At 33.9% G+C, this 11,538-nt stretch overlaps 1 long non-coding RNA gene across 1 annotated transcript; it reads left to right on the top strand.

The window, feature by feature from the left end:
- The first annotated feature begins 332 nt into the window (after positions 1-332).
- LOC111516630 (uncharacterized) lies at positions 333-11,114 on the top strand. Its single transcript, XR_002723698.2, has 3 exons — positions 333-529; positions 10,325-10,457; positions 10,622-11,114. It is a non-coding gene; the product is annotated as an uncharacterized lncRNA (long non-coding RNA).
- Positions 11,115-11,538: the final 424 nt, after the last annotated feature.

Consider the following 11,538-nt stretch of genomic DNA (forward strand, 5'->3'; position numbering starts at 1 on the left):
CCAGCTATCGCCCCCTACAAACGACAACTCACAGAAGTCGAAACTTGTGTTAGCTTGGGAGTAACAAGGCATTTCAAAATCAATACAAATGGCCCAAAACTGAAGAAAATTTTCTGAATTCATCATTTTTTTAAGTTATTGTGTGAATTATCACACATATCATATCAAACCACCAATTTTTGTTTTCACTTGTATAAGTTAAATTAGAATGGCTCAGCTATAATTAAATTTCATTTATGAAAAATAACAGCAGATTAGATGTATCATGGAATCTTGGATAACTTTGGAATGTGGCCAATTTACGAAACACCAAGTTCGCTACTACTTGTGTTTTCACTGATTCAATATCATACGTGTGACAAGACTTTCAACAACAGTTAAAAATATGCAACGCATATTGAGTGTACAACTGAGTAGAAGTGATATTGCTACATCAGAATTTGTTAGTAAACGATTGTGTTGTAGTATAATTCTCACAGTGGCGTTTTTCTCTCTAATCGGAGGTATGCTATTTGATAATAACACACTAGTAAGTAGTCAAATTGTCTCTTCCGTTTATAATGTTTCGCTTATTTCAGATGAGAGTAATTCATAGCTATGTGTATTCTGGAATTACATTTTCAAACAGTTGAGAATTCTATTATCAACTTTCAATTAATGAATAAGCTTGATGTCACGATTTTAACAGATTTCACTGTAAAATAATGAAAAATTTCTGATTCACAAACTTTCAACTGGTCAAATATGTGTGGCATATATAACTTCTAAACGAAGGGAATATCATAAAGTTTCATAAATTCCATTCCATACCCAGTGTTCATACATATCTTTCTTCAATATTAATGGGAAAATTGTTTTGAAGTGCAACTTGATTTAGTTTTTTGAGTATTATCGAGATAAAACAGCTGAATGGGAAATGGTATTTTTTCAAGGAGTGGAAAATGTGACCATTACTCTTGACAATGAAGTATGTCAATTCGAGTCGAAGGAGAGCGTGGTCATTCATTCAAGAGAACGATTTTTCACGTGTAGGTACTGTACTTTTATTTCACAATACACACGTGTTTCGCTATACAATATCTTTTTCAAGTGTTTTATTGTAGCAAAAGTAACAGAAAATTTTAGGTTACAGAAAACGCAGAATATGCTATTTAGTATGTGCAGCTATTTTCTTGGATATCAAGAACGCATTCGATGAAATGTCTTTAGAATAAAAGTTCTATATGTCATAGATGTTTGTCTTTTTTTTGTTTTTATGATGATGAATAAAATGACGTAAGTTTGAATTTTTGGCGGCATAACCCAATAAACGTACATGTCATTTACTGCCGTCACTACTCTAACTATATTCATATCATACACAATCTTGCAATGCGAAAAAGCCTGAATATAAACTGAACACTGCGCTTCGAACCTATGCACAATTACGAAGCGAACGATGAATGATCCAGACTACAACATGAAATATAATACAGAGTAGGGGCTATGATTTGACTTCAAAAGCCGCGACGATTTGATAACTTTGGGTCACACGTCACATGACTTCGGAAATTACAGCCAATCGTGGACCTTTTCCACCACTAGTGTGTGTGCAGTTTCAGCTTGTGCATGTTGATAACTCAAATAAAGTCGTCACCATGAAACTCCATGCCTATTATTTGACTTCGAAAGCACAATGATTCGATAACCTTGGGTCGCACGTCACATGACTTAGAAATTGCAGCTGTTTCTAAACTTCTCCTAATCACTAGTGACGTCGCATGGTATATGGCCTTGAATGTGTGTATGTATATGTGTGTGTGTGTGTAACTTGCATATTTTGTTTTCGAACGCTTATTGATCGATACTCTGCAATCGAATGCGACAGTGAATGAATGACTGCATCAACGCGTTCAATCCGTTAAAAGAACTCAGTGGTTGGATGAAATACTTCATGTCACAGTAGATTCTTGACCCTCTGCCAACGCGGTCCCCTAAAGGTCATTTCAACACTTGCCTCGAGAAAGTCTGCTGGATTGCATTCTCCACTAGAATGTCTCGTATCAAAGCCTGCAGTGTGAACGAGAACTCTACAGTGCCATAAGGGTAATGGTTTTCTTGACACTTTGATAGCGACGTGTGCGATTTATATATATATATATATATATATATATATATATATATATATATATATATATATATATATATATATATATATATATATACAGGGTGTCCCTGGACTTCCTCTTTTCCTCTCGGGAATGTATAGATGGGGTCAAAATATCACCAGTACTTCATATAACTTTTTTTCCTAAAATCCTTCGTTACCAAGTAACGGGCCCTCGAAGTTACAAAATGAAAAATGTTTTTCTTTGATAACTTTTCAAGTGAATATTCAAAATCATCCAAATTTTGGTAATTGACTAAACAAATGAATTCCTTCGATGAGCTTTCATGCAGGAGTCAGTTGTTTTGCTTCAAAGTCAGGAACGGACTACCCCCGATGGTCCACACCCCAAAACTTTGAAATGACAGATATTTTTCAATATTTTTCAACAAATTAAGGTTACTTGGACAATTTTATGAATAAAAGTACTCGTGTGGAAAGTCGATCGGAGCAACGAGTCTTGATAAAAATGTAGTTTCACTCGACGACATCAAACCCGCTCGTCCACCATTATTTGAAATGAATAATTATCAAAGCAGAAATAATAATGATAACGTTAATTGAACAACATTTATCCTGAGATGTCTACCATTATTCGAAAATATTAGTTTTTAAGGAAAATGGAAATGATAGGTAAAATGTTCATAACGAATTTTTATAATGCAAACACGTTTAACTAACGAAACTCAAGAGCCTCAAGAGCAAACAGAAATGAAAAATCCGCTACAGAAACTGCTCGATATGACCACCTTCTCTCTCTATACATTTTCTTAGTCTGTGAAGACACCCTCTCTGTACTTGAAATAGCATTCCAGGGTCGTTTCGTATGGCTTCACAATGTAATGTTATTCTATTCAACAATGCATCTCTTGTGTGAATAGGTGTAGCGTAAACAAGGCTTTTTAGATGCCCCCACAGAAAGAAATCCAATGGATTTAAATCCGGAGACCGCGATGGCCATGAATATGGCCCACCTCTACCAATCCATCTATTGTGGAAAATATGGTTCAGATGTTTGTTTGAAGGTGATTGACAATGTTTCGTGATGAATTTCACTAGTTCGGACTTCCATTGTCTATTATATAAAATGATTTGAAATCCCTGAAACAAGTAAAAAAGAATAATTAAAAAAGAATAGTTGAAAATAACAATTATATTAAGCAACAATAAACCTGAAATGAAATGATAGTAAAATAACCTACAAGTAAAAATATAATAATTGAATAAATAAAAATTAAAGGAATGCAAAAAGAAAATAATAAAAATAAAAAAGTGTAGAGATTCCAAGTCACGTTAGTTCACGACGTTTCGATTGTTGGTATCTACAATCGTCTTCGGGTGATGACGGGTGATCTCTACACTTTTTTATTTTTATTATTTTCTTTTTGCATTCCTTTAATTTTTATTTATTCAATTATTATATTTTTACTTGTAGGTTATTTTACTATCATTTCATTTCAGGTTTATTGTTGCTTAATATAATTGTTATTTTCAACTATTCTTTTTTAATTATTCTTTTTTACTTGTTTCAGGGATTTCAAATCATTTTATATAATAGACAATGGAAGTCCGAACTAGTGAAATGGTTCAGATGGTCACGCACAATCAAACTAAAATGAGGAGGAGCGCCATCATGCATAAACCACATATCTCTTCGGGTTTGCAATGGAACATGTTCCAAAAGTCCATTCAAATCGTTCTGAATGAACTCCAAATAACGTTCTCCATTCAATCGGTCCTGTAGAACGAATGGTCCTATAAGATGGTTTCCTATGATACCAGCCCAAACATTCACGTTGAATTTCCGTTGGTGTTTGGTTTGCAATATCCCATGGGGATTTTCTTCGGCCCATATAGGGAGATTATGAGAGTTGATAACTCCATCTCTACTGAAACCTGCTTCATCAGTGAATAAAACTCGATTAATAAAAGTCATATCCTCTCTTTGCCTATCCATGAACCAATTGGCATATTCCAGTCGTGCTGGAAAATCTTGAGGTGTCATGGCATGTACCTTCTGGATGTGAAATGGGTGGAGCAGTTGTTCCCTAATTATTCTATGAATAGTGGACTTGGATGTATGGAACTGTTCTGATAGATTTCTGATGCTCATTGAAGGATCATCAGCGACGGCTTCCAAAATATTTTCCTCCAATACAACGGTACGTACAGTCCTAGGAGAGCCCTCACCACCTCGTTTTGGCAAAACTGTACCTACAATAATATCGAAATAAAACAACGTGCTCAAATTAATTATCAATTATTACATACCTGTCTCCCTCAAGCTGCGATCGACACGCTCGAATGTTTCTCTTGACGGTACCGTTCGATTGGGAAAATGCTCGGAATACAGACGACGAGCTTCTGCAGCATTACAAAATGCTCGTCCATAAAATACATGCATATTTGCATATTCATTGAATGTAAACTGTTCGGCCATATCAAAAAAATTCAAAGTATCCTATGAATATTGACAATATAATGATATATAGTCATATGACAACGCACCACTCAACAAAATAAAATCGCATTCCAGTTTCTCATTTTTTATCAAAACTTTCTAAAAGGTTTTTTTGTCAACATCTGTGAAAGAAATGGAACATAATTATTCCCTGGATATTTTTCACCTGATCTTGTGCAGCCGTTTTTGTAGTTCATTCGTTTGCTTTTTATTAGTATAGTAAATATTTTTTCCGATGTGCGTTTTTTTCAGCTAAATTTAGATTCGTGTTAAAGAATTTCTCCCATAAAATTATAATTATCAGTGAAACTCCTCAACAGTTCAGCTGTGAAGAAGAATTTGAAACATTCGAATGTTGAGTTTCATGAGATTCAGATAACTGATCAACACGAAACGTGATTATTCCACACGTATTATGTACATACAAAATATGGAATGAATTCGATATTTCATAGTAGAGTAGCTTGTTAGTTTAAAAACACCACGAATCTACAGAACTTGATATTTCTTTTGAAAAAATATCTGCTACCACAATTGTGACTTAAACTTCCATATAGGTACTGTACTTTTTGTTTACGACTTCATTTTAGCATACTTTGTATTATTTATGTTATAAATGTTGTTGAATTAACGTTATCATTATTATTTCTGCTTTGATAATTATTCATTTCAAATAATGGTGGACGAGCGGGTTTGATGTCGTCGAGTAGAACTACATTTTTATCAAGACTCGTTGCTCCGATCGATTTTCCACACGAGTACTTTTATTCATAAAATTGTCCAAGTAACCTTATTTTGTTGAAAAATATTGAAAAATATCTGTCATTTCAAAGTTTTGGGGTGTGGACCATCGGGGGTAGTCCGTTCCTGACTTTGTAGCAAAACAACTGACTCCTGCATGAAAGCTCATCGACGGAATTCATTTGTTTAGTCAATTACCAAAATTTGGATGATTTTGAATATTCACTTGAAAAGTTATCAAAGAAAAACATTTTTCATTTTGTAACTTCGAGGGCCCGTAACTTGGTTACGAAGACTTTTAGGAAAAAAAGTTATATGAAGTACTGGTGATATTTTGACCCCATCTATACATTCCCGAGAGGAAAAGAGGAAGTCCAGGGACACCCTGTATATATATATATATATATATATATATATATATATATATGTGCTGAACTGGTTTTTCCGGGTATTTGATCCGTGTATGTGATATTATCTCTAATTTCACCGACGTTTCGACAAAATCTCATTTGTCATTATCAAGGTGTGCTGTTACGTGTTCAGAAGTTTGTTGACCTTGCTCAACTCACTTCTTACTATACTGGTAAAATGGTATTCGTTACGTGTTCAGAGATAGAGTAGTCCATAAACCCTCTACTTCCTACTACTTACATGTTGTTGAGTTTTACCTGAGTTCTTCTTCTTAGTTGACCTCGTCTCCCCGTTAAGGTATCGAATATGAAATCTGAAGTTTTCACGGATAGGAATATGCTGAACTGGTTTTTCCGGGTATTTGATCCGTGTATGTGATATTATATCTAATTTCACCGACGTTTCGACAAAATCTCATTTGTCATTATCAAGGTGTGCTGTTACGTGTTCAGAAGTTTGTTGACCTTGCTCAACTCACTTCTTACTATACTGGTAAAATGGTATTCGTTACGTGTTCAGAGATAGAGTAGTCCATAAACCCTCTACTTCCTACTACTTACATGTTGTTGAGTTTTACCTGAGTTCTTCTTCTTCTTAGTTGACCTCATCTCCCCGTTAAGGTATCGAATATGAAATCTGAAGTTTTCACGGATAGGAATATGCTGAACTGGTTTTCCGGGTATTTGATCCGTGTATGTGATATTATCTCTAATTTCACCGACGTTTCGACAAAATCTCATTTGTCATTATCAAGGTGTGCTGTTACGTGTTCAGAAGTTTGTTGACCTTGCTCAACTCACTTCTTACTATACTGGTAAAATGGTATTCGTTACGTGTTCTGAACACGTAACAGCACCCCTTGATAATGACAAATGAGATTTTGTCGAAACGTCGGTGAAATTAGAGATAATATCACATACACGGATCAAATACCCGGAAAAACCAGTTCAGCATATTCCTATCCGTGAAAACTTCAGATTTCATATTCGATACCTTAACGGGGAGATGAGGTCAACTAAGAAGAAGAAGAACTCAGGTAAAACTCAACAACATGTAAGTAGTAGGAAGTAGAGGGTTTATGGACTACTCTATCTCTGAACACGTAACGAATACCATTTTACCAGTATAGTAAGAAGTGAGTTGGGCAAGGTCAACAAACTTCTGAACACGTAACAGCACACCTTGATAATGACAAATGAGATTTTTTCGAAACGTCGGTGAAATTAGAGATAATATCACATACACGGATCAAATACCCGGAAAAACCAGTTCAGCATATTCCTATCCGTGAAAACTTCAGATTTCATATATATATATATATATATATATTAATATATATATATATATATATATATATATATATATATATATATATATATATATATATATATATATATAATCGAGAAAGGTTAATGCAGTTAAGCTGCTGGAAAATAATTCCATGAAAATCAAAAATAAATAAATAAGTACCATTTTGATCATTCCCACATTGATTCCAATTTAAGAGCCACCGGTAGACAGCTGTTTCAGCCTATTGGGCATCGTTAGTACCGGGCAGGCGGTCCTCGATTGAAAACAAAGTGTGAAGAACCAAGAAAGGGACTTAATAAAGTAACTGCGTAAACGGAAGCGAGACATAAGTGGAACCACCTATTGGTGTGACACCTAAGTGTGACAACATTATTTTATTTTAACAAGCTATATAGTATGGTCTTTGGTATAGGTCCCGTCATCGTTATTCATAATATTGTGTTTACTTATTTCTACACTCTCATAGGCATCTAGTTGCCTGTTGTTGTTAACTTGTCTAACTAATCTTAATGAACTGAAGTCTATGGAATGGTTTTGTTACAAAATATGATGGGCGACTGCTGATTTTTCAGGTCTTCCATATTTTAAGTGTGATATGTGTTCCTTATATCTTACTTTAATAGATCTTTTTGTTTGTCCATAATATTTTGCATCGCAGTCCTTACATTCAATTTCGTAAATTCCAAACTTTTCCGAATTCTCGACTTTGTCTTTTGGACTTCCCAAAAGGCTCTGTAGTGTATGACTTGTTTTGAAAACCACCTTCATACCTAGTTCCTTGAAAATCTTTCCAAAGTTCCTCGTATATTGGTGGTATGGAACTGAGATGTATTTATCTTGGTTTTTGTCCTTTCTGAAAGTCGAGATTTCGTTCATTCTTAACATAAACTTCTTCTTCCTTATTATGTCATCTACAATACCCTCGGGAAACCGTTAGTGGCTGCTATTTCCTGTATTGTACGTCTTTCTTTTGTGAACCTATCATGTGTTAGAGGGAAAGTCAAAAGACGATGCACTAAAAAATTCAACCTAGCACGTTTGTGCTGTCCACAGTGATGTGAACTGTCAGGAATATACCTGTACGTGCTTGTTTCTTTTCTAAATATATCGTATTCTAACCCTCCATATTGGCTCCTCATTACCAAAACGTCAAGAAATGGTAGTTGTCCCTTATTTTCTAACTCATACGTGAATTTTATTGACGGACATCTATTAATTATAATAGGAAACAAAGTCGTCAATATTCGATTTTTTGGTATCGAATATCGCGAAAATATCATCCACACACCTTAGCCAAATCCTAGGAAAATACTTCGACTTTTCTTTGGTTTCCATTTCGAATCTGCTTATGAACAGGTCTGCCAGGTAGGGGGTGAAGGGGTTTCCCATGGCCGTTCCTTCCTGTTGTTCATAAAAGCAACCTTCTACCTGGAACCGATTTTGTTTCATACACAAATTAGTAAGAGAAACGAATTCATCGATTTCGTTATTATTGTAATTATTTTTCTTTAGTAATTCCCTGAGGTATTGCAAGGTCTGTGAAATTGGGACGCTAGGAAATAAGGAACTAACATGAAAAGAAACTAAAATCTCACCTTCTTGCAGAACCACGTTTTTTGTATGTTGTATGAATGTTAGGACTGCGATGCAGAATATTATGGACAGACAAAAAGATCTATTGAAGTAAGATATAAAGAACACATAGCACACTTGAAATATGGAAGACCTGAAAAATCAGCAGTCGCCCATCATATTTTGTAACAAAACCATTCCATAGACTTCAGTTCATTAAGATTAGTTAGACAACTTAACAACAGGCAACTAGATGCCTATGAGAGTGTAGAAATAAGTAAACACAATAATATTATGAATAACGATGACGAACCTATACCAAAGAGCATACTATATAGCTTGTTAAAATAAAATAATGTTGTTGGGTTCACTGATTACTACATAAGGACACATTGCAAAAATAATTTTGGATAGGCAATATTGTAAAATCAATTTAGGTTTGTATACCTGTATGGGTGATACGCCTGGATGGTTTACCTGTATAGGGTACCTCTATATAGCATAAATAGGGTTAGCTCGCATTAGTGTCTAGTTTTAATCTTCCTCTTTGAAGATGATCACTTGGTGATCGAAACACGTGTCGAGGTGTTGAAAATAACGATTTGGTGTTGGGAAAAAACTCCAGTAATATTCATCACCAAAGGTTCCAAACAGTGCATCATTAGTAATATCATATGATTTGAAATCTTTGAAATAACAAATGGAAATTGAGATTGAAAAGAAGAGCTGAAAATAATAATTATATCAAGCAAAAACTCTGGAACGAAATTACAATCAAATAAAAATTAGTCAAAAATTAAAAAAATTGAACATTGAACAATGAAATTGAAATTCAAAATTGAAAGATTTCAAGCCAAGTTACTTCACGACGTTTCGATTGTTAGTATCTGTAATCGTCTCTGAGTGACGACTGTCAGTCATCATCAGTCATCACCCGAAGACGTCGTGATCGAAACGTCGTGAAGTAGCTCTGCTTGAAATCTTTCAATTTTCAATTCTATGTCTTTTTGATTGTTCAATTTTAATTTTTTTACTTAATTTTTGTTTTATCGTAAATTCATTTCAGTGTTTTTGTTTAATATAATTGTCATTTTCAGCAATTTTTTTTATCTCAATTTTATTTGTTATTTCAGAGATTTCAGATCATATCATATTAGACAATGGAAGTCGGAACTAATGAAATTTTAGACTGTTCTTGTTTTAGGATCCATTCTGCACGAGAGGTTTCTATTCTACATTTCAATACACCACTTAAGTTGAAAAAGATGGAGTATGTGAGGACCGGTAACCTATGATTAGTAATATCGGAAGTAAAATATTTAGGTATTGATTTCGGTATTGAATCCCTGAAAATTACCAAAAGAGAAGTCGACTAAGATTAAACAACTGAAGTTGAAAAAGATGGGGGAAATGTGGTATCCGCGGAATAATGATCATTTACGAAGATATGAATTTGAGATTATTTGAGTCGATCGGATGTATGCTGTTAACGAGCAGTGAATATTATATTTTACTGTGATCATTTTGTGGTTTATTATTGATGAATAAATTTAGAATTACTCGACGTGTTTCATTGGCAAGCATTATCGTACCGAAATTTTGAACACGCGTGAAGAGCTATTGTAGTTTTTTAACCGAGTGTAAATCTCAGATCAAGTATTATTAAAAACAATATTTTTTAGGATGTTCGTCTTAGACAACGAGCTCACATTTATTTGAATTTTGGTAACAATGCTATGGAAAGGAAACGTTCTGCTTTCTATTTTAGCAGAACTTTGTATTGATAATGCTATTTCCCAAGCACCTTTTTTTGCCGTAGGTACCTTTTCACTCCTATAGTTTAAAAAAAAAATGTTTAATCACTAACTAGTGGTCATAGCTTTTCACCTAAAGGGAAAGATTACAGTTTATTATTCACTACGCAAATAGTATACCTATTGCACACCAGACTGTACTCTAATACAGTTTTTCATTTACAGGTTTTTTCTTGGGCAGGTTTGTTGCCAACCAAACAACAGTGCGACTGCAAAACAGTTACCAAGATATTTGTGGAAAAGTGAACGCTTTAAATCGTAATTTACAAAACGCATTTCGGGAAGGTACTAACGAAATTGGTAAACAAAACAAATTTTGCGAACTCAAATTTTTGAAATGCAACTTCACACAAATTGGACAAAATAGCAGTGGACAACTAGCAGTATCGGATTACTTGAGAGTTCTGAACAGTTGTTTTAGTAAAAGATGAATAATTTTCATTTAGACAAATTAATCACTATTTCAAAAACAATTTTTTCAGTAAACGAATATTTTTATTGAAAATGTACTTGTTAAACAGTATTCACAAACAAACATTTTCAAAAAGCTATATTGATTTCTAAGTATTCCTTTGTTGCAACTTTGATAAGTTTCAAGGAATTTTATATTGTAATATTTTATTAAAAACAATACTCAAAACGTAGTTTTGTGTTATTCTCAAAAAAAATTGAAGAAAATTGAAAAATATATCATTTGTCAGGTGATATTCCTCTATCAAATCGAAAAACATGGTAAAATTCAAAGTTCTCTAAACATACGTGAATTTGAAGTTCAATTAATGTTGTGGCTGACCGAAACACTGAAGGCATCATATGTAGCATTGCTGTTTTCTCAGTTACACCCTAACCATTTCATATCTATATATCGATTTCTGACAGCTATGATTAGATACATCTACAAGTTCAAGCAATTTTTATTGAAATTTTGGTATATTGTCGAATGTATTTGATTTTACTAGCTGACCATAGTTGTAGAAGTTGTTGATAGCGGTTCCACTCCTATATACTTGTGTATATGATATGAACGTGATATAAATATATAAATATGATCGTGTACTCATGATCAATGGCACATGAATATC

Source organism: Leptinotarsa decemlineata, unplaced genomic scaffold (assembly GCF_025532065.1).
Source record: "Leptinotarsa decemlineata unplaced genomic scaffold, Ldec_3_MD MMD2_tig00078422_RagTag_RagTag, whole genome shotgun sequence".
In the NCBI taxonomy this organism is placed as follows: Eukaryota; Metazoa; Arthropoda; class Insecta; order Coleoptera; family Chrysomelidae; genus Leptinotarsa; species Leptinotarsa decemlineata.